Genomic DNA, 24,782 nt, shown 5'->3' with positions numbered 1-24,782 from the left:
CCAGAAATGACCAAGTGATTTTCAACAAGGGCACCAAGATCATTCAGTGGAGAAAAAATGGTCTCTTCAACAAATGGTGCTGGGACAACTGGACATCCACATGCAAAATAGTGAATTTGGACCCCTACCTCCCACTTTATACAAGAATTTACCCAAAGTGAATCAGTGATCTAAATATAAGGGCTAAACCATAAAACTCTTAGAAGAAAATGCAGGGATTAATATTCATAACCTTGGACTTCCATGGTGGCCCAGTGGTTAAGAATCCACCTGCCGATGCAGGGGACACGAGTTCGATCCCTGGCCCCGGAAGATCCCACATGCCACGGAGCAGCTAAGCCTGTGTGCCACAACTATTGAGCCTGCACTCTAGAGCCCGTGAGCCACAACTACTGAAGCCCGCATGCCCTAGAGCCCATGTGCTGCAACTACTGAGCTCGTGTGCTGCAACTACTGAAGCCCACATGCCTAGAGCTCGTGCTTCGCAACAAGAGAAGCCACCGCAATGAGAAGCCCACGCACAGCAATGAAGAGTGGCCCCCACTCGCCGCAACTAGAGAAAGCCTGTGCGCAGCAACGAAGACCCAACACAGCCAAAAAATTAAAAAAAAAAAATTCATTACCTTGGATTTGGCAATTGATTCTTAGATGTGACACAAAAGCATGAGCAATAAAAGAAAACAGATAAATTAGGCTTGATCAAAATTAAAAATTTGTACAACAAAGGCCATTACTATGAAAGTGAAAAGAAAACCTACAGAATGGGAGAAAATATTTGAAAATCATATACCTGATAAAGGATTAACATCCAGAATAAATTTTTAAAAAAGCTCCTTTAACCCAACAGCAAGTCAAACAACCTGGTTTTAAAAATGGGCAAAGGACTTGAATAGACATTTTTCCAAAGAAAATATACAAATGGCCAACAAGCACATGAAAAGCTCAAAATCATTAATCATCCAGGAAATGAAACTCAAAAGCACAAAGAGATACCACTTCATGCCCATTAGGATGACCCTAATAATAATAAAAATAACAAGTGTTGGTGAGGATGTAGGTTGGAATCCACATATATTGCTGGTTGGAATGTAAATTAGTACAGCCACTGTGGGAGAAACAGTATAGAAGATCCTCAAAAAGTTAACAATAGAATTACCATATGATCCAGCAATTCCACTTCTCAGGATATGTGCAAAGTCATTGAAAGCAGGGGCTCACACAGGTCTTTGTACACCCATGTTCATAACAGTATTATTCACAATAGCTACAAGGTGGAAACAACCCAAATGTTCATCAGTTGATGAATGGATATACAAAATATGGTCCATCCGTACGATGGAATATTCAGCCTTAAAAAGGAATGAAATTCTGACACTTGCTACAACACGGGTGAACCTTGAGGACATGCTGCGTGAGATAAGCCAGTCACCGAAGGACAGATCTTTTATGCTCCCAGTTGTATGAGGCACCTACAGCAGTCAGGATTCACAGAGACAGGGAATAGCAAGGCGACTACCAAGGCTGTGGCCGGGGGAGTCGTTGTTTGATAGGCACACAGCTTCAGTTGGGAAGATGAATGGCTTCTAGAGAGGGACGGTGGTGATGGTTACCCAGCAGTGTGAATGTACTAAATGCCACTGAGCTGCGGCCTGAAACATGGCTAACGTGGTACGTTTTATTTATGTATATTTTACCTCGGTAAAAAAATACGCACACACAAGTTAAACATAGAATTACCATATGAACAGCAATTACTCTCCTGGGTATATAACCAAAGGAGTTGAAAACGGGAACTCAAACAAATATATGTACGTGCACGCTCGTAGCAACACTGGCCGCAAGAGTCAGGAAGGCGGGAACGGCCCAATTATCTATCGGCTGAGAATTATGGGTAAAGAAGTCGGATTTCATACATACTATAGAATAGCATTCAGCCAAAACAGAAATAAGTATGGATTCATTCTACAATGCAGATCAACCTCAAAAACGTTGTGGTAAGTGAAAAGAGCCGCTCACAGAAGGCTGCATATTGTATTGATATGATTCCATGTATGTGAAATATCTAGAATAGGTAAATCCCTAGAGACAGATGGCAGACTGTTGGTTGTCAGGGGCTGGGGGGGGAAGGGGGATTGACTGCATAGTGGGCAGGGGTTTTATTTTGAAGTGATGGGCATGTTGTGGAACTAGATAGAGCTGGTGGTCGCACAACAGTGCGAATGTCCTAAATGCCCCTGAATTGTTTACTTTAAAATGGATGATTTTATGTTGTTGCGAATTTTGCTTCAAACAGTTTTTCAAACTATTGGCTGATAGCAATAAGTACTTTTTAAAACAATCCGTAATAGGAGCTGCATAATGTGATTTACATATATTACCTGTGTAGTTATTGCAGTAATTCTATGAGGTCATAGAATTATAATCTCAATTTTACACCTAAGGAAACCGGTGAAGAGTGTCGGCAGTCCAGACGGGCAGTAGTTAGATGGTGACTCTGCACAAGAAGGTGGCGGGCAGAGTTTCACTGGGGAGGGTGGTGGTAACTCTTCACTTGCTGAGCAGGTACCATATGCCAGTGGTTTCTTCGCAGAAACCAGAGAACGGAGTTCACCTACTTCCCTCCTCACAAACAGTAACCGGGCCCAAGGTCTTGGCCAAGAATTAACTGAGTCCTTCCGAGCACTTACTTCCGAGCACTGGAGAGCCAAAGGAAGAAGCCATTGAGAGGAAGTGGCTGAGATTGCCTTCTTATCCTTGATGGGCTAAAAGGCACAGTTGTAAAGCTGGAGTTGGAGGAGAGGGTTGGGAGGGGTTTGCTGTAAGAAGAGGAACCCTCAGAACTCTAAAACAATTGTCAGTAGTATTTCCATGCCTTCTAAACCTTGCTGTGCTGGTTTTAGAGCTTCAGGAGGAGATGGGTGCCCACAGAACCCCGTCACTGCTCACTTTTCACGTTAATTTAGACTGATTCTGTGCGGCACGATGAGTTAGAAAGCCAGGCCTTAAGACAGAGAGAAGGCGGGGATGACAGGGCACGGAAAAGACCAGGTGATGATGATGATGCTTGAGGACCACTTCTGCAGCCTCTGTCCTGATGCCTGAAGAGAGAGGGCCACAGCCTGACAAGGGTCCAGGGCTCCCAGGCCAGAAGCCACCGCAAAGTGAGTGGGGTCCAGCCAGCTGGGGCGTGGGCGCAGGAGACCCCTCCCGGGGAAGCAGGCTCCAAGGCACCGCTCAGAGGGGCTTGAGAGAAAGTTCCTTAACACAGTCCAGAGAGAGGAGACCGGCAGGGGCAGGGGGCAGTGGTTGACACCTGGTTTGCCAAAATAACAGCACTGTGGGGCGGTTGTCATTATCCCATTTTATGAACAAAGAAAAAAAAAAAACCCAAGCCTCCGCAAAGAGAAATGAGCGCACATGGTGACGCCAGACCCGTCTGTCTCCCAAGCCGGTGCCTTTCGTGCAGCTCTCCTGCCTCTTTACTTCTGTGAGGGGCAAAGACAAAGACCAGGCTTGAGGGAGGGGAGTCTTCAGGCTGTTTACGGGGAAGACTGACGTGGGGAGAGCTGGCGAGGCAGCTGTAAAAATAGCACTCGGTCTTCGCCACCAGTGCAACATGGCACACGAAGAACTGAGCCCTTGGCTGTAGAGTCAAGGACAATGAAAGCAGTGCCTGGGTCCTGTTCTTGTTTCCTGTATGTTTCTGGAAGCCCTTCCATTTCTATGGAGTGAAGACCTGTGACATTTAATCCCACCGGTGGGGAGTTGGGAGGGGGAGGGGAGGGGGGATGGGAGGAAAGGGCTAGCTCAGCACCACTGGGGCCTTCAGAAGGGGCTAATTGGCCGAAACTGGCCGTTAATCACCGGGATGCCCAACAGGATTTAAATCTGATCTCCTGAGATTTGAATCCACTTAATAGCTGTATGCTTCTGAGAAAATTATTGAACCCTTCTAAACCTCGCTTTCTTCATGAAAGGGTCGGGGGTCAGAGGTAAAAACAGCGCTAACCCCATTGAGACTTAGCGAGCGTTAAATGAGGTGCTGTGTTGAGGGCAGTGCCTGCAGCCGGAAGGCAGTGTTCTTTGTTGTGACAGGAGCTAAAAGAGCAGAAGGGGGAGGAAGCCTTCAGGCACCACAAGAGACAGGACAAGGCCGAACCAGCGTCCTGTTTCCTGGATCCAGGGATCCAAGGAGGAAAACCATCAGTCATGAGTATTTTATTTAAATGGAAAAAAGCTCTTTAAAGTAAATGGCTGGAGCCTTCCAGAAGGTGACCCAACAAAGAAGTGTTTGCATTATTGTGAGGTTTTATAACATTCAAAATGGAGCATTTCAAAGGGTTTATTTGCAGGGCAGGATTGGGTCTAGCCTTGAGCCCTGCCACAGTTGAGATACCTGTGGACCAAGCATTAAATGCACTGGACAAGTTTTGCTAGAAGAACAGCTGCTGACCAAGGATTAGATGCTCAGTGCATTGGGAGTTTATTTGTAAATAAAATAATGAGGTTGTTTGCTCATGCTGCTGAAAATATATAACAGCTGTAGTCAGACCTCCATGCAGAACTGTAATTAAAACTTGCAAGTAAAAACCAATAACGATAATATTTTATATATTTATATAATTATATTTAATATATATAATTATATAAATATATTCATAATATAAATAATATATAATTATATTTTATATAATTATCTTAATAATTATATTATTAAGAAACGAACAAACCAAAACCCTCGCAAGCATTTTTGCTGGCACGGGAGGAGTTGTCGTGCAGGTTTTGGATCACAGACCCCTTAGGTTAGTTCCCTTGTCGGGGTCCTAATTACTCTCTTCTGAGGTAGAGGGAGGTGGTAATAAAATAATGAATCAGTTTTGTGTGGCTGGAGAATGTAGTCTCACTGCTGTTTAGCATTGTACAGATAATATGTTTAGAGAGAATTGTATTATTTTACTTACCTTGGGTTTCCGTAAAACTATTTAAAGGAATGGACAAGGGCCATGTTTGACCCAGCAGGTAAATCTGTGAGACTGTGCAGCATACATGTGTGTGTGTGACTGTGTAAGACTGTGCAGCATACATGTGTGTGTGACTGTGCATGTGTGTTAGAGAAGTAGAGTGAATAGGACAAAAGAAGCAGATCACTGGTTTAATAAGTCATATTTGAAAAGAGAATTCTAGGTGCTCAAGCCCAGTATCTCCTTATGACCACTGGCCATTGCCTGGACCTTCCTTGCACACCTCAGCTCTGATGACTGAGATGTCTGATGACTTGTTTGCTGCTGCCTGACCCTTTCGCTCAGCACTCACCGGCCTCTCTGGGTTCTCACCTCTCCGTGTCAGTTCTCACTCTCACCTGCTTCCCCATCACACCAAGCCTCCAGTGGTTTCCTGAGAGAGGCACAGCCCTCACACCTCCACTTCTTTCCTGTGCTTTCCTCTCTGCCTGCAGAGTCCTTCCCCGTTTCTCTGTCTCTGTAGCACTTGCACCTCGTACCTATTTCCTCTTGACCCTGAACTAAACCGGGATACCATTGAGGGCCCGAACAGTGTCGTAGTTATCCTTGGATACTTGGTACCTAGAGAATTAATACCCAAGGAGCGCTGGGAACAGGTGGGCTAGCAAGACTGCAGTGGCTTTCTCCTAGGTCCTCACGTCCCTCGCACTCAGCTCATGGAAGCACAGGATCCTATCTAGTTCACCTGTATAAATTTCTCACTGTAGACAGTAAGTTCTCAACTAATATTTATCATTGAAAAAAAAAAACCTTGAGGCACCTGGGCTAGTGCCCGGAGTAAGGTGAAGACCTGATAAACATTGAACAATGGATGAAGAAGAACCAGCCAATGAAGATCGCCAAATGGAATGTTCTTTTTCTGTGTTAAATCACCTCCTGGGAGCAGCAAGCAGGGCCTCTGCAAGGTGGCTGACTTCATGATGTGTCGAAAATCCCAGCCTTCAAAACAAAGTGCTAAACTTCAAGGTAATATTTTCAGAAAAGATGACTTTTATACGGGTTGTGTGTTTAAATACATTGAGTTTCCAATTAGAAAAAAGAACACAACCTGGATAAACCAACAGTGCATTAGAGCAATGCTTTGAGACACTGGCCTGAGAATTAGGCTGAATCCGCATTGTCAGCTATAACACATTTCATCCTTATTGATCATATGATCCAGAAAAGAACTGTTTGTGGTGCAAGGAAAAAAAAGTACTTCTCTTGGAAAACCTGAAATTTCATAATCCCCCAAGGCATACTTGTAATACTTTTCCCTGTAAGAAACAAACCGACTGGAGTCTTTCTTGACCCTGTGGAGTTGTGACCTCATGGGTGACGCCGACCTACTCTGTATCTGACTGCAACACCACTTCTTCAGAACACGATCTGCACCAGACACGACGCATGTTTCTGTACTAGTCCAGTGGTGATTCCAGGACGTGCTTTCAAATAAGGATGAGTGCTCAGTTTATGAAGAGGAAGACAAAAGCAGTTCACCAAAACAGAGCATGAACATCTTCTGTAACTTCACTACTTACTGATCACTCACATTTTCTCGCCAGGTTATTATCTTATGAACCAGAGAAGGAAGCAGGTTCCATTTATTCTGAATAGTGATGCCTGTGAAAGTCGTAATACCCTGATGTTCATGCCTCAATGGAAAGCTATGTCATTAACGTTTTTTGTAAAAAAATTTTTAAATATGCATTTACTTCTTATATCTCATTCTGTCCAAATACAATTGTTTGTGTGATGGAACTCATACCATATATAAAATTCTGTAGTGTTTTTAAGATTGTTATTTTGAAATAATGGGAGACTCATGGGAAGTTGTAAACATAGTACAGAGAGCTGTACTCACCACTCAGTTCCCCCAGTGCTTACATCATACATAACTATGGTACAGTGTCAAGGCCAGGAAAATAACACTTGTACAACATGTGTGTAGTTCTAACCCACCTTCTCACATGTGTGTTTTCATGTCACCACCTGCACAGTCAACACGCAGAGCTGGTCCATTGCAGAGGCCCCTCTGGCTGTTGCTATAGAGTCCCACCTGCGAGCCTGCTCCCACCATTCCCAGCCCCTGGCAGACAGTAATCTGTTCTCCATTGCTGAGCTGTTGTTACTTCAAGAGTGTTATGTAAACGGGATCCTATTATTTGAATTTTTGACATCGTTTTTTAATCAGCATAATGCCCTTTGTGTATGGTTGGGTCACATTTATTGAATCCACTCTCTTTGTCTTGCCTTTTAACTGGTATATTTGGACCGTTTATGTTTGATGTAAGCTCATCCAGTGGAGCCTAAGAAGGGCTCAGAGTCAGTGTGTGTTCTCCCAGAATACTCCTGAACTGACATATTTGCAGCCCTGGGTGCCTGGCCTCACTTGGGACGGATAGTGCCACCCGGGACTTTAATATTTTTTAATTTACTGAGTCCAGTTACCCTGCAGCAGTTGAGAAGATCTGATAAAGTTTACTTCCTCCCTCCCTCTCCAACCCTCAGGGGAAAAAAAATACAGAAATCCTACCAATCTTTTAAAAGGAAGCAAACAACCTTTTTGGATGTCCTTTGAACTCCTGCCAAAGTAGTGCCCTGTTGGCCTGTTTTTTTGCCCGTCCGTCCACCCATGAGCGAGAAGCTGTGTGGTCGCCGCTTGTGGCTGAGGTGCCCCCTGCTGCCAGGCCCGCAGAGGCTCCCAGGGCTGCAGTGGGCCAGCCCCACAATCAAGTCCGTGCTCCACAGGCCTCCTACAAAGACCCAGTGGCCTGGAGGCCTCCGAAACAAAGGTTGCAATGTAGATTCATTCCCTATGGCTGCTGCAGCAGGTTACACAAACTTGTTGGTGTAAAAGAGCAGAAGTTTATTCTCTCCCGGTTCTGGTGGCCAGAGCTCCAAAACAAGGCACCAGCGGGGCCACGCTCCCCCCAGAGGCGCTCGGGGAGGATCCATCCGGCGTCTTGCAGCCTCTGGTGGTTGCTGGCCGTCCGCGGTGTCCCTTGTCTCGTGGCTGCGTCACTGTGGTCTCCGCCTCCTTCTTCCCCATGAAGTCTGTGCCTTCCCGTGGACCTCTCCTGTGTGTCTGTGTCTTCTCGTGGCCTCCTCGTCTCTGCGTCTGCGTCCAAACCTCCCTCTTCTCGTGAGGACACCAGGCTTTGGATTAGGGCTCATGCTAATCCAGTGGGACCTGGTCGTCACTGGATTGTATCTTTAGAGACCCTATTTCCAAATAAGGTCACGTCCTGAGGTTCTGGGTGTTGTGCATTTGGAGCACACATGGCTCCCGGGCAGAGGGGGGACGGCGGTGGCAGACTCTGCCCCTCCAGCTGGAGGGCGCCCCGTGCCGCAAGTGCAGTGGTGGGAAGGACTTGCCTTCCTGTCCTTGGTTGAGGCGCGGAACAATTTCTGGTGCTAACGTTGTACAGAATCATCCTGTAAACCTTTATCAAAAGCTTCCTGTGTGCCTGACATTTTGCTTGGCAAAGTGCGGCGGGTACAGCAGCGCATGAAATACAGCCCTTGGCCTCAGTGGGTTTTCAGCATTTCCCCTAATGAACTGCATTCAATAGTAATAGGAAAACCAGTGATGAGAGGTGTTCTTTGGCAGACCTCCCAGTTACTGACATTTGTGGTTTGGTCGCCCGTGGCCACACACACACATACAAATGCCCTAAAATAATAATTTTTTTAAAATATCAATTCATACATTTGAGGATACAAAATATATTTCTTTGGAAATACTGGGCCCATTGAAATAGCAGCTGTGAGAATGAAAGGCTGAAGTAGAGTGAATTTCTAATTGGTTCTTTTGTCTCAAACATTTGGAGTAAGGTGATGTGGGAGCCATGTTTCTAAATACACTGCAATATTTTGAGATATCATGCCCTTTGTTTTCAGTCAAATAAAAAAGAAAGATATGGTTACAAACCTGAAGTTATATTAGGAAAAAATAGTCTCTGAAAATAGCAATAAAAGTCCTAGGGTGATGGCCTGTTGTTTGGGTAACAACCCAGATTCTTGCGGAGGCAGAAAGGAAATTCACGTCAATAGGAACTCTTCCAGTTGTTAAGCTTCTTAGCTCCTTATTAGATTGAATACCAGAAGGCAGGTTAGTGCCAGTTGTATCTTTTGATGAGACCTGAAGCCCTCTCCACTGTCCACAGGCCTTGGCCACTCAGAATCATATTCATTTAAGTGAATCAAATTCATATAAATTATATTCATATAAATTGCTCTCTCCAGCTCTCTTTTCTTTCTCCCTTTCCACAGCCCTTCCGTCCTTCCATTCTTCCTTCCTTCTCTCTCCATTTTCTCTCAGTTCTATTCTTCTTCAATTTGCCTTTTTTTCGAGAGTTACACTTAGGCCTTCCCGCAGTGGTGCAGTCATTGACATGTCTTAGTCCCACTGGCAACTCAAGGGTAGGGAGAGTCACCCAGCCCAGCCCTTCTCAGACGTCCATGTGCCCCCAGAATGACCCGTGCATCTGGCCAAAATGCAGATCTTGTCTCAAGAGGTCTGGGGTGGGCCTGAGAGTCTGCATTCTTGACACCATTGAGGGCGAAGACAGAGATACCCAGCACCCCTGTGATGTTCAGGTACTTCTCATTTCCCTTCAGTGTGGAGATGGCAGCAAGGAGGTGCCTGGGGGGGAGGGCAGGGGCGACGTCCCAGAAGTAGGGGTCTGTGTGGGCCATGGAGGGTGTGACAGCATGGCCTGGACCTAGTCGGGGAAGAGCATCGAGGCCGGGTTTGCTTCCCTCTGGCTTGAGACTCCAGCAGGTGACTGGCGAGGGCACGAGATGGACCCTCAGAGACCCTTAGACGGGGAACCCAGAGTGCACTGCTGGGCTCCACAGGCACCCTCCACTCGCTGCCTCTCAGCTGTTCCCTGGTCCCTTCCGGGCTGTGGATCCGGGACCAACAAACACCCAGATTAACTGCCTGCCAGGCATTTTAAAGGGTCTTCTGAGAAGTTAAAGAGAAGTTGTGTTCGTTTGGGTCAAGAGCTTTCTATTTGAATGCAGACTGTCCACCACGATTCACGCTAAGGTCACTTAGGAAAAAAGAAGCGAGACGGAAACAGCCACTTCACTGTTGCCGATGACGCAGTGCAAGGAGCTGCACAGAAGGACTCGCCACTGACTCACCACCTGCGTCTCCTTCCTGCTGCTTAAAGTCTGTCCTCAAAGGCGTTCTCCTCAGAGCCATCGGATCCACACTGCTGGCAGCACTCACCACCCGTGACATTTCAAGTGGAAGTGACAGGGCAGTACTTAAACAGTGGAAATTTAAAATCTGTTTCGATATGGATCCCTTTCCTTTCAATACAATGACAGTGTCGTTTATATTTCATTGCTTTGGGATTTTTTTCTTCATGTTAACAATCAAGTGATTATGATGTTATGGTTGATGCAACTTGCAAACGGTTAAAAACTAAATGCAAACAATAACTATTACCATGGCTCGTCTTGCTACTATTGCGATGGCAGTAATTCGGGACCGTTCCTACTGCTACAAGGCAAGAAGGAAAGTGAGTCGTCACCAACTCGCTCCTTTTCGCTGAGTAGGGTAGGACGTTCCTGAGGCCAAGGTCCCAGGCGGAATTTTCTCCTGGGTGCTGTGACTAGATGGCTCCTAGTTTCTGGGACAGTCATAATTTCAGATCCTCTGTTTTGTTCTTTTCATCATTCACATTTGGTCTTCTGGGAGAGTTACCAGTGACCTGTGTTCTTAGCTGCACACAGTGGCCCCATCTGATGAAGCTGAGGAGTCAACCTTCCCCCAGCGTCTACATCCACATCTTGAAGTCTTGCCAAAGTCCAGTTATTAACAAGGCCTGAGTCTGCAGGCACTAGCTGGCTGCCTTAGGCACACATGGAGAGAAGAAGCTGGCCGGCATCCCAAGTCCGCCGACTTGTCCACTTGGAGAAAGGGAGAGGTAGCAGTGCAGGGCTGTGCTTCTTGGTGTCCTGTAACCTGGCTTCTGTATAGAAAATGCAGCATCATGGAGTTCTGACCAAACGGCTGAGCAGCCTGTCTCCTCTGTGGTTGGCAGAAGTCGACGTGAAATTGGTGGTTGGTAGGAAATGGAGGATGAAGGAGTAGGAGTTTGCTAAAGGGTCAAGGAAGAAAAGGACGTCCAAGCCCAAGAAGTGACATGAGTACCATCTTGGAGCCATGATGCTGTGTGGGCGTTTGAGAAATGAAAAGTGGCCACTTGCTAGGGCTGCCATAACAAAGAGCCACAGGTTGGGGGCTTAAGCAGCACGTCTATTCGGTCACAGTTCTGGAGGCTGGAAGTTCAAGATCAAGGTGTCAGAAGGGTTGGTTCCCTCTGAGGGCTGTGAAAGGGAATCTGTTTCATGCCTCTCTCTTAGCTTCTGCTGGTTTCTGGACAATCTCTGATGATCCTTGGCTTATGGATGCACCACCCTGATCTCTGCCTTCTTCACATCGTCTTCCCTCTGTGTGTATCTGTCTCTGTGTCCAAATTTCCCTATTTTGGAAGGACGCCAGTCCTAATGGATTAGAGCCCACCCCGATGACCCCATTTAAACTTGATTACCTCTCTAAAGACCCTGTCTCCAAATAAGGTCACATTCTGAGGTCCTGGGAGTTAGGATGACAACGTTTCTTTCTGGGGGACACAATTAAACTCATAATCGGAATTTAAGAAGAGTTTGGAATGTGCAAGAAAAGGCTGGAGTTACGGCTTCATATGCAATGCTGAGGAGTTTCGCGTCTATAGTGAAAGCTCTGGAAACCAGCAAAAGCTTTTAAGCAGAAGAATGACATGATTGCATCTATGTTTTAGAGAATAGCCCTGTCCTGGGCAGATTACCCTGGAGCAGGGGGCAGCATACTTAACAGGATGGACCCCAGGTGCTGGAGGTCCAGGCATGGGCTGCTGCAGTAGGAATAGAAAGAGAAGGGACAAATTTTCAGAGATTTTAAAAGGGAATCGATAGAGCATGGTAACCCATCAGATGACTACATGGAGATATTAAAGTAAGTAATGAAAAAGTGTCTATCGTGGTCTCTCTGGGGCAGGACCAAAGGTGGGGAAAGTGGGTGGTCCAGAGATTAGGTTTCCAAGGGTCCCCAGGAAGGGCTGGTGGAACAGTCTTGAAGTACAGAGTAGAAGGGGCACATGGGTACAAGCTGTAGACAGGTCACTGAGGTGGAACCAGATTGATAACTCACCGCGTAGGCCTGGAGGGGCCCAGGAGGAGATGAGAGACAGGCTGCAGTGGTCCCAGCTCACACTGCTCCCCAGTCCTCTGGAGAAGGGGTGTTGTGATGTAGGCTTGCTCGGGTAGAGGTGCGCCGGCAGTTTTACGACTTGGTTTAATGTCCCTGGAAGTTCTGTGGGTTTTTTTGGCTTTCTCTAGTTGTGGCGAGCGGGGGCTACTCTTTGTTGCGGTGTGCGGGCTTCTCACTGCGGTGGCTTCTCTTGTTGCCGAGCACGGGCTCCGGGAGCACAGGCTTTGGTAGTTGCGGCACGCACGCTCAGTAGTTGTGACTTATGGGCTTAGTTGCTCCGCAGCATGTGGGATCTTCCAGGACCAGGGATCGAACCTGTGTTCCCCGCATTGGCAGGCAGATTCTTAACCACTGCGCCACCAGGGAAGTCCAAGCTCTGTGTTTTGAGGCCTTTTTTTTTTTTTCTTTTTTTGGGCCGCGCCACGTGGCATGTGGGATCTTGGTTCCCTGACTAGGGATTGAACCCATGCCCCCAGAGTGGAAGCTCAGAATCTTAACCACTGGACCGCCAGGGAAATCCCGAGGACACTTTTCGAAAGTCGTACAAGTTATGACTGAAGAAGATCTCTAGCTCGTTGTGGTGGTTAGTTGTATGTGTCAGCTTGGCTCGGTGAGGGTGTCAGACTTTATTCTGGGTGTTCTGTGAGGGTGTTTTTTGGATGGGATTTACATTAAAATCATTTAACATTTAATGGACTTTGAGTAAAGAGATTACCCTCCATTATGTGGTGGGTCTCATCCAATCAGTTGAAGGCCTTAATAGAAAAAGACTGCCCTTCTGAGAGGAAGATATTCTGCCACCTGACAGCTCCCCTGGGTCCCCAGCCCGCCGTCCTACATTGTAGATTTTTGGGCCTTCCGGGCCTCCATAATCATGTGAGCCAATTCCTTAAAATAAATCTCTCTCGATACACACATCCTGTTAGTTCTGTTTCTCTACCCTGGCCAATACACACATCATCTTGATCGGTCTTAAATGTAGCTCTATTTCCTCAACCCAAAATGAAGGTATAAATTTAAATGATTGGATTAAAAGGAAAGGTGTTAAAAAGCAACATTTTTTTTAAAAAAAGTATATTAAAAAATACGTTTTGTGTGCTAGGACCTCTTAGCACCAACCAGTGATAGCTATCGTGTCTTTTCCTTCCTGCAGTTCACAGGTGCGCCCCCCACATACACCTAGGGCCTGGATAGAGGGCCGGGGCTGCTGCTGAAACTCTCCTGTTGAAAACACGATCATCCAGCACCGTTGTCGCCTTGCCCACCGAGGGCAGAGTTGGTGGAGATCTGCACAACCACTCTAGTCTTTGGCCTGTGGTGGTCATGAGAAGGGGCTGCCAGAAAGCAGTGAGTGGGTGCAACGTTCATTGAGAGTTTCCAAGGAAAAGCCCTCAAAACGAGGAGGAACAGCAGGTATATCAGTTGGAAAGAGGACACGGTTAGCACGTTAGATGCAGCGGCCCTGCCTAATAAAATGCATAAATAGACCAATAAAATGCATAAACAGACCAACAAAATGCAAGCACAGTGCAGGAAGTACTTACTGAGCGTGGCCATCGGGAGGCGCCGGAGGATGAGAAAGGAAGAGACTGCCGTTCTGAGGCCTTAAAACGTGCTTCCCTCCGCGTAGGGAACCATGAGCCCCAGGACTGTCGTTTACTAGCTGACTGTTCCCTTCTGCCTGTGTCTAGGCTAACCGGCACCAGCTTTAATGGTCCAGGCAAGATCAGAACTCTCCGCGCTTTCCTTTGGAACATCTTTCAAGTGGCTAAGGGTAATGATGATTCATTTATTTATTTAAAAAATATTTTGGATAGTTTAGAAAAGGGTGGGAAAACCTACCAAAATATTCATAATCAAGTAGTAAATGGAAAAGTACACGATAACAGTGTACATAGTAAGTCCTGAATTAAGAAAAAAAAATTGTCCCCATATGCTCAGCCTTTTATGGCTGGTGAGATCACAGGGCTTATTTATTTCTTCTTTTTGCTCATGTGAATTTTCTTCGATGAGATGTATTCATTTGTAATAAGGAAAAACTTACAATCTTCTAAAAGATCAAAAAGAGGCTTAAATTGTTTATAGAACCGTGAAGTATTTATATTTCAACGAGCTCAGCATTAGGAAAGAATTCATCTAAAATGGAAAACTGTGCACATAAACGTATAAACAACTGGACCCGGGAAGGAGGTCCACTGTGGCGCGCATCCGCGGAAACCCCGGTTCTGGAAATGTTCCTCACGGACCTGGTCCCGAGGGAGGCTCAAAGACTCGGCTGACAGAACCTTTGCCATTCAAAGTAAGGTTTCTAGTATCACCATAACCAGTGCTTCTTTTTCATCATGAAAATTGAGGGGGATGTTTCAGCTCTGACCTCAGAATTATAAATGTGGACCCCCATCCCTGGGCCTCCGGGAGGCCCCAGCCCCGAGCCTCCCTCCTCTGTGCGAGCCCTTCCCTCCCCAGGCCCAGCAGCCGTCCATGTGGAGAGGCACGGCCCCTTGGCAGTACTTCTCGCCCCTGGGTCTCACCCTCATGGAGCTCCGTGGCACTCAGGCTCTCCCGCCGCTTTATGAAATGCGTTTGCACAGGTGCGGTGGGCGGGGATGGAGCTGCTCTCGCTGGTACCAAAGGGAGTCCTGGATCCTCCTGGCTCTGACCTAACCCAGCCAGCCGGCCCTGGGCCCGCAACTCGCAACCCAGCCGCGCGGCTTCGCCCAGCCCGTCGGTGGTGCGTGGAAGCCAAGCCGCGCCGCCCATGAGACGCTCTCCCAGGGTCTGTGGGACTCAGCTTGTCAGAGCCGAACGTTCACGAGGGATTTTAACTCCCCAGAGGTAACACAGGCCTGAAAGGGATCCTAGGCCTTGCAACGAGTCTTCTCCACTGAGATCCTGGTCCCAGTGCAGGTGGAGGTGACTTGGCAGCTCCCTGGGGCAGCACTCCCCGTGGGGGTCACACTGTGGTCACAGACACATGGTGACATCTACGTCATGCCCTCCTAGGACCACACCTGTAGGATAATGCTCCGCAGTAAGTTCACTCACAGCTTCATAGGTGTGATTTCTTCTCCATTTGAAAAGGTTACGGACAATACAAACAGTAGAAATGTTTGCTAACCTGGTTTATTTCAAGATACTATATATTTTGTCATAAGTTTAAAAAATTCTTTAAATAGTCATTCATCTCTTGTATTTGGAAAAAGGTTTAACTTCATGTGAAAACCAAGCCTTAAACAAATACAAAATACTGCACGTGCACGTGTACAGCTGAATTAGTTCCACCCACAGGGGGAGACCTACACCGATAGATGCTAGTGGTCCTACCATCTAGGAGCCACCTGGATAGCAGGTAGTTCTCCATCTCATTGAGCTACCTGCCTGGAAACCTCTTTAGTGATGACTTATTACTGATACAGTAGCCTTCAGACGTTAGATCCACTTTCGTCAATACATTTAAAGCCCCGTTTCCCAGTATAGACCTGCAATGGTTTGCTTCAAGCTGTACTCATGGCGTGGTTCCAGTCCTGCCCATTTCCAGGCAAAGCAGTGAGTAATGACCCACTAGTGTGGCAACATCCAGGACTGTGGTAACTTAAAATTGCTTAATTTAATTGATAGCTTCTCCCGATGAGCCTGTGACATTACTACCCAGGAGGGCTGGGCAGAATTAATTAGGTGAGGGAGGAGATTCCAACAGAACCATGAGTGATGGTGATCTTTTGAAAAAATTAGGTTTTTTCCTCCAGGTCACTATGAACGTAAATGACAACCTCAGAAATGATAAGGTCACTCCACTTTTCAAATTTGAAAGGAAGACTGAAAGTATTTGGGGGACATAAGACTTGCTTAGTGGGAGGGGCTGCTCGTGTGGTGATGTTCAAGCAACCCAAGAGCGGCCAGTCCAGTGGGCAGGAGCCCGTCCCCTCGAGACACAGGCCCCGTGGGTGGTGCGTCCTCCGGCCCTGGACACGCTTTTAGAAATGAAACTGTCCTCAAAAGGGCGGGTCGTCACCTCGTCATCAACGTGATGGCTCCCTTGCCTCTAAACACCAGCAGCACTTTTGGGTTGTTTGTTCGTTTTTGCGGTACGCAGGCCTCTCACTGCTGTGGCCTCTCCCGTTGCAGAGCACAGGCTCCGGACGCGCAGGCCCAGCGGCCATGGCTCACGGGCCCAGCCGCTCGGCGGCATGTGGGATCTTCCCGGACCGGGGCACGAACCCGTGTCCCCTGCATCGGCAGGTGGACTCTCAACCACTGCGCCACCAGGGAAGCCCCTCCTCCATGTTTTTTTCTTTTGGAACTTCTGTTTATCAACAGTTGGAGATCCTGAAATTTCTTCTCTTTTTATGTCTATTTCCTTGTTTTAGTTTCTGAGACATGTCTTCAATTGTATTTTCCCATATTTCAATCAGTTATTTTATTTCTGCTTTTTTAAAAACATCTTTATTGGAGTATAACTGCTTTACAATGGTGTGTTTGTTTCAAGTGAATCAGCTTATTTCCGCTTTTTTATTTGAATTTCCAAGAACCCTTTTCTTTCTTTTTACTCATCTACGTTCCTTCTAAACATCTTGTTCATGTTGCATGGAAAAAATATATTTTCGTATCTCTGCAAGGATGTTAATTAAAGAAATACTTTTTGAAATTTTCTTCAGCTCTCTGCACTGTCTTTTCTTTCCGCAGAGTTCCTTTTCTCTGCCTGGTTTGTCTCTGTCTTTCATGATGGAATGTTTCCTGAAATGTCCAGCCATCTTTTTTTCTGTTTTTAATTTTGATTGGAGTATAGTTGGTTTACAATGTTGTGTTAGTTTCAGATGTGCAGCACAGTGAATCAGTTTTACATATACACAGGTCCACTCTTTTTTAGAGTCTTTTCCCATATAGGCCATTACAGAGTACTGAGCACAGTTCCCTGTGCTGTACAGTAAGCCCTTATTGGTTATCTGCTTTGTGTATAGAGGTGTGTATATGTCAGTCCCAATCTCCCAATTTGTCCTCCCTCCCTGTCCCCTACTAGTAACCATAAGTTTGTTCTCTAAGTCTGTGACTCTGTTTTGTAACTAAGTTCATTTGTACCCTTTTTTTAGATGCCACACACAAGCAATATCACAGGACGTTTGTCTTTCTGTGTCTGTCTGATTTACATCACTCAGTAAGACAGTCTCTAGGTCCGTCCATGGTGTGGCAGATGGCACTATTTCATTCTTTTTTATGTGTCCAGCCATCTGTAGTTGTCCGTGTTTAACAAGAGTAAGTCCTGATCAGAGGAGGGAAAGTTAAAGCTGATGGAAGTCCCGTGGTTGACCGGCGGTTCTTGCTCTCAGGCAGGAGTAGCAGCGTGTTCTGTAAAGTCGGGGCAGCACGTATTTTAGGCTTTGTGGGCCATTAGGTCTGTGTCGCAGCTACTCCACCCCGTCTACGCTGCTGCAGGGCATGGTAATTCGAAAGAAGCCACCGTGACCAGGAATGAGTGTGTCTGTGTTCCAGGAAAACTCGCTTCACAAGAACGGGCAGTGGGTCACCTCCTGGTGGGGGCCTGGCCACTGCCCTCGGCTGCACCAGAGGCCTTGGGACCAGAGCCTCCCCGAGTCACCTTTCCCAGAGAAAGCTCTTGGGTCTTGAGTGGGGCCCAGGGCGAGGGTGCTGGGTGAGTCGCTGCTGACACAGAAGTTGAGGGGGCAGGACTGGGGGCTCCTGGGAGCACATGGCCTGTTTTCACCTTCAGCCTTTGACCTCCTTCCAGAGGTAGAAACAGGCTTTCACACATCAGCGGGCTTCAAACAGGCTTTCACACATCGGCGGGCTTCTTCTTGTCGACTCCCATTATGCAAACTTGGCTTAAACTTTCTCCAATTACTAAGACAACTACCGCTCATTCATTTATTTTCCATCTCCCAAAACTGTTACCAATTTATTGTTTCTATTTTCTTTGTTCTTATGAGTTTGTAACTCTTTTTCCCCTTTATGGTCATTTTGGTAGGGTTTCAGGAGGATGCCAAAACATCACGTATGTTCTGTTTGCCATGTTTAACCAGAATCCTCCTGGGAAGTTTTCCCACAGAGGCCGTGCTGACCAAGGCCATGGGGAGGGTGAGGTCAGGAGAAGGAAACATTTCAAAAGGAAGGAAAACAGGGCTTCCCTGGTGGCGCAGTGGTTGAGAGTCCGTCTGCTGATGCAGGGGACGCGGGTTCGTGCCCTGGTCCGGGAGGATCCCACATGCTGCAGAGCGGCTGGGCCCCTGAGCCATGGCTGCTGAGCCTGCACGTCTGGAGCCTGTGCTCCGCAACGAGAGAGACCACAACAGTGAGAGGCCCGCGCACCGCAAAAAAAAAAAATAGTACTATTTCTGACAATGCTGCAGTCTGCTTTTCTCTTCCCTGGGAAATTCTAGGGCAGGCATCACGCTGAGATCAGATGTAAAGTAAGCGTGGCTTCAGGATGACAAAGGTGTTAATCACTGAAGTCATCAGCCAAGGTGGCATTATTATTCCAGCCCTTCGGGAGGAACACAGTGGTTTCCTCTGAAAGGTTTCCAAATCAAGATTTCATGTCATCATGACTAATTTTATACAGTTAAAATGCCATGAGGCTCTTTCAGAATTAGATAATTGGTTTTTAAAGTGCTGCTCTTTAGAGAAAAAGGAGAAAATAATAATGTGTAGAAACAACAGCACAGCATCACGCCACCTCCGTATCATCCCCCTCTCCTCCATCACACACACAAGCAGACACCACGCTCACGCGTGCACCCCCACACCTGTACAAAGTTCTGTTAGTTGATTTATCAGTGAACGAGATGAGAGTGTCAGCATATCTGAAAACTGGCCGTGGAGGAACAGTGGAGCTAGGTGCTCAGAACCGCCCACCTTCACCAGGTGAGAGAGCCGAGCAGGACAGGGCAGGCCGGCCCGTGGCGTCCCCTGGCGTCAAGGTCGCGCACCGTCAGCCTCCTGGCTGTCAGGGAAGGAGCTCGGACCGACCGCGACCACCGTGGCGGCTGGCTACTGTCAGGAGACCAGGGTGACGGCAGGGACCGGCTCAGGCCATCCTCAAGCCCAAACCTATGCGCTGTTTATTAACTGAGATCCCTGGAAGCAGAGGCGCTGGGCAACTGGCTCGAGATCGGCCTGGAGAGTCGGGGAGAGGGGTCTGAGCCCCGCCATCCGCGGCGAGGCTGCCCTGGCAGCTTCGCGCGGCCACAGAGCCGACCGTGGCGGAGGCAGGACGGTGGGTGCAGAGGCACCCACGTGGTGGGTCTGCGGCCTCATGGGCTCCGTGAGGAGGTGGGGGCGGGTCACCGCAAAGACCCCCCCCCCAGCTCCGCAGCTCCCTAATTCACATGCTCCTCGCCTATGCACTTTATGCTTTTCTGTTGTTCTTGTTTTTTTTTTTTTTTAAAGAAGATGTTGGGGGTAGGAGTTTAGTAATTTATTTATTTATTTTTGCTGTGTTGGGTCTTCGTTTCTGTGCGTGGGCTTTCTCTAGTTGCGGCGAGCGGGGGCCACTCTTCATCGTGGTACGCGGGCCTCTCACTATCGCGGCCTCTCTTGTTGTGGAGCACAGGCTCCAGACGCGCAGGCTCAGTAGTTGTGGCTCACGGGCCTAGTTGCTCTGCGGCATGTGGGATCCTCCCAGACCAGGGCTCGAACCCGTGTCCCCTGCATTAGCAGGCAGATTCTCAACCATTGCACCACCAGGGAAGACCTCTGTTGTTCTTTTAAAGTACGTTCTGTGAAACAGGGCACAGACTTTTTAAAAGAAAGAAAACTCTTTCGGAGGCCCGGTTATGTAAGTTACAGAAATGTTTCCCTTTTGGTTTCTTCATTAACACACTTACTATTCTGTGCGAATTTCAAACTGTTCATCGAACTGTTGGTCGTCTCTCTTCAGCACTATGTTCAGTCCATCACCCCTCACCCCAAATATGCAGAATCGGCCCTGAAATGTACAGCGTCCTGATGCCACCACTCGGCCCACAGCCGCCTGCAGGTCCACGCTCCCCAGCCCCACCTCTCCAGCCACACGCCGGAGCGCCGCTCCAAACACCAGTTAGGCGTGTAACTGCCCTGCTCACACACACAGCGACTTCACAACGCACTGTTGTAACTCCTGGTCCTAAAACCTTAAGAAGCTCAGTGTGACCTGGCCTCTCCTTTCCTTGTTCTGTGCCATGCAGTTCAGCCTCATGGATGTTTCTGATTCTCCAGGTCCATTTTTTCCTACCCCTTGAACTGCCCCCGATTGTTTTCTATTAAAGAAAATTCACATCACATAAAATTCACATCCCGTAACCATCTCAAACTGTGCCACTCGGTGGCATTCGGTGGATTTGTAATGTTCTGCGACCCTCACCACTGTCTAGTTCCAGAACCTTTTCAGCATCCCCAATGGAAACCCCACACCCATTAGGCAGTCACTCCCATCCTCCCTGCCCTCCAACCCCCAGCACCCACTGATCTGCTTCCTCTCTCTATGGATCTACCTATCCTGGGTATTTCACGTAAGTAGAGTTTTACAGTATGTGGCCTTTTGTGTCTGAATGCTTTTGAGTTTCGACCATGGTGTAGCAGGTGGCGGAACGTCCGTCCTTCCTTTTTGTGGCTGAATAATATTTCATTGCATGGATTACTGCATCTTGTTTATCCGTGCATCAGTGGTGGGTGTTTGGGTTGTTTCCACCTTTCAGCTACTGTAAATAGTGCTGCTAGAGCATTTGTGCACACGTTTTTGCTTGAGTTCCTGTTTTCAATTCTTTTGGATATATTCCTCGAAGTGGAGTTGCTGGGTCTTCTGACTTTCTGAGGAGCCACCAAGCTGTTTTCCACAGAAGCTACACCATTTTCCCTTCTCACCAGAAGTGTACAAGGGTGTCAGTTTCTCCACATCCTTCTCAACACAATTTTCCAGTTTTTGTTGATAGCCATCTGAGGAGGTATGAGGTGGTGTCTCATTGCAGTTTTGATATACATTTCCTTATTGACTGATGATGTTAAGCATTTTGTTCATGTGCTTATTGGCAATTTGTATATCTTCTTTGGAGAAATGTCCATTTTAATCCTTTACCTTTTTTTTAGTTGGGTTGTTTGTCTTTTCGTTTTTAAGTTGTAAGAGTTCTTTGTATATACTAAATGTTAGATCCTTGTCAGATATGTGATTTGCAAATATTTTCTTCCATTCTGTAGGTTGGCTTTTCATTTTCTCAGTACTGTCCTCGGATGCACAAATGTTTTGATTTCGATCAAGTCCAGTTTATCTACTTTTTCTTTTGTTGCTCAAGTTTTTGGTTTCATAGCTAAGAATCCACCGGGATGTTGATAGGGAATGCACTGACTCTTACATCACTCTGCTGATGCTAACATCAGAACAGTGTCTTAACCATTTCAAGTCTTCCGGTCCCCCTGATTTTCACAAGGCTGGCTTCTCCTGTTTACTCAGATTTCAGCACTCAACTGTCTCCTTCTGTTTCAACTCTCGTTTGGAACCTACCACTGCACGGTGCTTTCCTTATTCACTTGTAGTTTTGGGTGCTTCTCCTCCGTCTTTGTCCGCTGGAATGCAAGCTACTTGACAGCAGGCTCATCATGCCTGTTTGTTCGATGCTTTATCCCAGCATCTGGAATTGTGCCGGCACCTAGTAGACCCTTAACAAATACCTGTAATGATGAATGAATGGATGAGCCAGTGAAAACCGGCTGGATGAACAGAGCACATTCGCCAGGGAGCAGAGCGGGAAGGTTACTCTCTTGTAACCAGAAGTGACGGCAGGGTGACCTCGTGCCCCTGACACGCAGACGCTCTGCAGACAAGCCTTGTCCTCTCTTACAGCTCTGAGCTTATGAAATGGATTAACCTTCAAGCATCAGCTGTGAGAAAGTAGGTGGAATTGATTGCCATGGCTGCTAAGAATTCACGAAAGGCACCTGTTGTTGCGTTTACATTTCTTTCCATTTTGTTGTAAATTGTGTTTTATCCATCAATCTATTGATGCTGCTGAAAGCCAAATGAAGTGAAAAATGTGTTTTCTCCCTAACCTAGTCTAGAATCCCTATGGGAAGATGAGCTCTTTGAATCAAGAGGCTGTAACCTCTGTCCTCCAAGTGACAGTGTGGTATCAGCGGGGTCAGTGGTTCACGCTGTTCTCCACCCGCCTGATGTTCGTACCAAACACCCACTCGCAGTGGTATTTCTCCCCTCACTTGCTGACTTTCCACCGGCACCGACACAGAGCATCCCAGAGCCGAGCCCTAGTCCAGCAGGTGGCCTGTCATGTACTGTGCGGGCAATAAGAAGACAGGCCACCAGAGGGGCTGGTAACGGGGCCTGAGTGTGCACGGGGTGGCCGAGACTGACGTTTTAGGGGCTGTGAACCCAGGCCCAGTTCTGCTCACAGCGTGGAAGATCTCAACAGCTTACCGTGAGCGCAAAGCAGAGGCCAGATGCTGGGCGAGCACAGGAGCGAAGAAGCAGGTGTCTGTTCTGAGCCCCAGAACAGAAGCTGCCTCTAAAACGAGGCGTCTCACAAAAGGAGGAAGAAACAGAAACATGCCCCAGGCGCCTTTGGGAGCCACGCAGGCCCGCGAGAGGGAGCCAGGCGAGCGGCGATTTCTGCCCCTCTCTGCTCTTGTTCACTCTTGCTTGGAAGATACGGTAAAGCGCACAGATATGCAAATGCGTCCGGAGCCAGGAAGATGCCGAAGCGCGTGGGTGCCAACTGGGCCGATTTGGGCAGTGGCCGCAGAGGCCGAGCACTGCTCGAGGGGCAGGGTCGGCACAGGTGCGGCGCCCCCGTCGGAGGGGGCGAGGTTGCTTAGACTCTTGCGCCACGCTCAGTGTGGGCCTGGGCAAGCAGACGCCCATCCGTGTACCCTTGCCAGCTACGCCTCGTGCTCCAGTCGCGCCGGGGTGGCGGGGCGGGGGGTGGGGGGACTGCCGCCCTGCTGCCCCCCCAGGTCCTGCGCCCACACCCGGAGTCCCCCCACCCCGCCCACCATCTTCTTCCCTAGCGTCCTCAGTCCCGTCCACCCTTCAGGTGTCTTCCCCGGAGAGGTTCTTTCACCCAGGGCTGGGTTAGCATATAGGAGAAAACTGCTTTCCTGTTTCGCTCAGTGAATCAGTACAGGGAGTAAAACAGAGAAGGTACTTCGACACAAGGGGAGAAGAAACCACCTGCAGGAGACTAGTTGTATCCCTGGCGGCCGACGGGTGCCCACAGGAAGCACGTTTTAAGGATGAGGTCACGTCTCCATTGTAGCGACAGTGTGGAATCTCTCCTCTATTTATAAAAATACCTTGAAAAACAACAAGTGATTTAACCAAATACCTCTTCAATAGGATGTTATAAAATGACTTGGGTAGAAATGAAAATTTATGGCTTTCTCTTTTAAAAAGGGTCATGCGTTGATCTCCAAGGAGCGCAGGACGTTTCCCTATGCTTCTGCCCTTTCCTGTCTCTCCTGCTCTGCTCTGTGCTCCATCTGTCCATCCATCCTCTCAACGTGAGGCCTCCTTTCCACTGCTAACAAGTGGAGGCCGCAGTTAACCCATGTGTGGGGAAAGAAGCCTTTGCGGAATCTTCACATAGGCTCCAAGGATGGTGTAGGAGGATTAAGGATTCATTAACGACGCCCGTGCACAGATTGCTCTTTTCTGGTTGTATAACTGAAACATTGTCCTCAGACTCCAAGAGGAAAGTGCTTGTAATGTAAGGATGGAAACGAAAAGCAGCCTTCTAACCAGGACACCGTGAGCGCTCGTGGCGCATGTGAGTCTGGACACAATGGGAGCCTTTCACACTTCAGGGCAATCCAAATGTCAAATAATTCTGGAAGCATAATGTGTGGCTTGTTAACCCCCATGAACGTCTTCACGCTCTTTGTGCGCTGAGGAAGAGGCAGTTGGAGCAGGGGACGGTGAGAGGGGGCTTCTGTTCAGAGCCCCTCCCGCCCGCGTGTTTGCCCTGCGGCACCCGGGGCTTGCTGGGCACACACGCCGCCGCAGAGCAGGTTCCAGAGCCAGGGCGCCGGGCCCAGCATCCTCCAGGGGTCAGAGACGTTCTACCAAGCTCACAGTCAGAGACCATGGAGTGCTTTGGTTCAGTTACTGATTAATCACCATAGCAATGTGCTCATGGTTCAAGTACAAAATACCCTTACAGATCAATGAGAAGGCAGCCCGACGTCTCCACCCCAACAACAACAACAAAATGGTCAAAGATCCAAGCAAGCATTCACAAAAGAAAAACTGGAAAGGACGACGAACAGATAGAAGAGGTCCAGCCTCACAAACTGCTAAAGGTAACATGCACCTTGTGGCCGCACAAGATGGTAAGGATTCTTCTCCCCTAAATGGTAGCGCTTCGTGTTCCTGAAGATTCCGGAAGCAGGCACACGGATGTGCTGCTGGTGGGAACACGAGTGGGCCGTGCTTTCCGGAGTGTGATTCGCCCTCATCTGTACAGACGTAGGCTCGGCTCCAGCGGGGTCACGTCTGCGTCACCACTCACCCTTAGGAG

This window comes from Lagenorhynchus albirostris, chromosome 14 (assembly GCF_949774975.1).
Source record: "Lagenorhynchus albirostris chromosome 14, mLagAlb1.1, whole genome shotgun sequence".
Classification (NCBI taxonomy): domain Eukaryota; kingdom Metazoa; phylum Chordata; class Mammalia; order Artiodactyla; family Delphinidae; genus Lagenorhynchus; species Lagenorhynchus albirostris.
Note: the sequence above shows the minus strand (reverse complement) of the source record.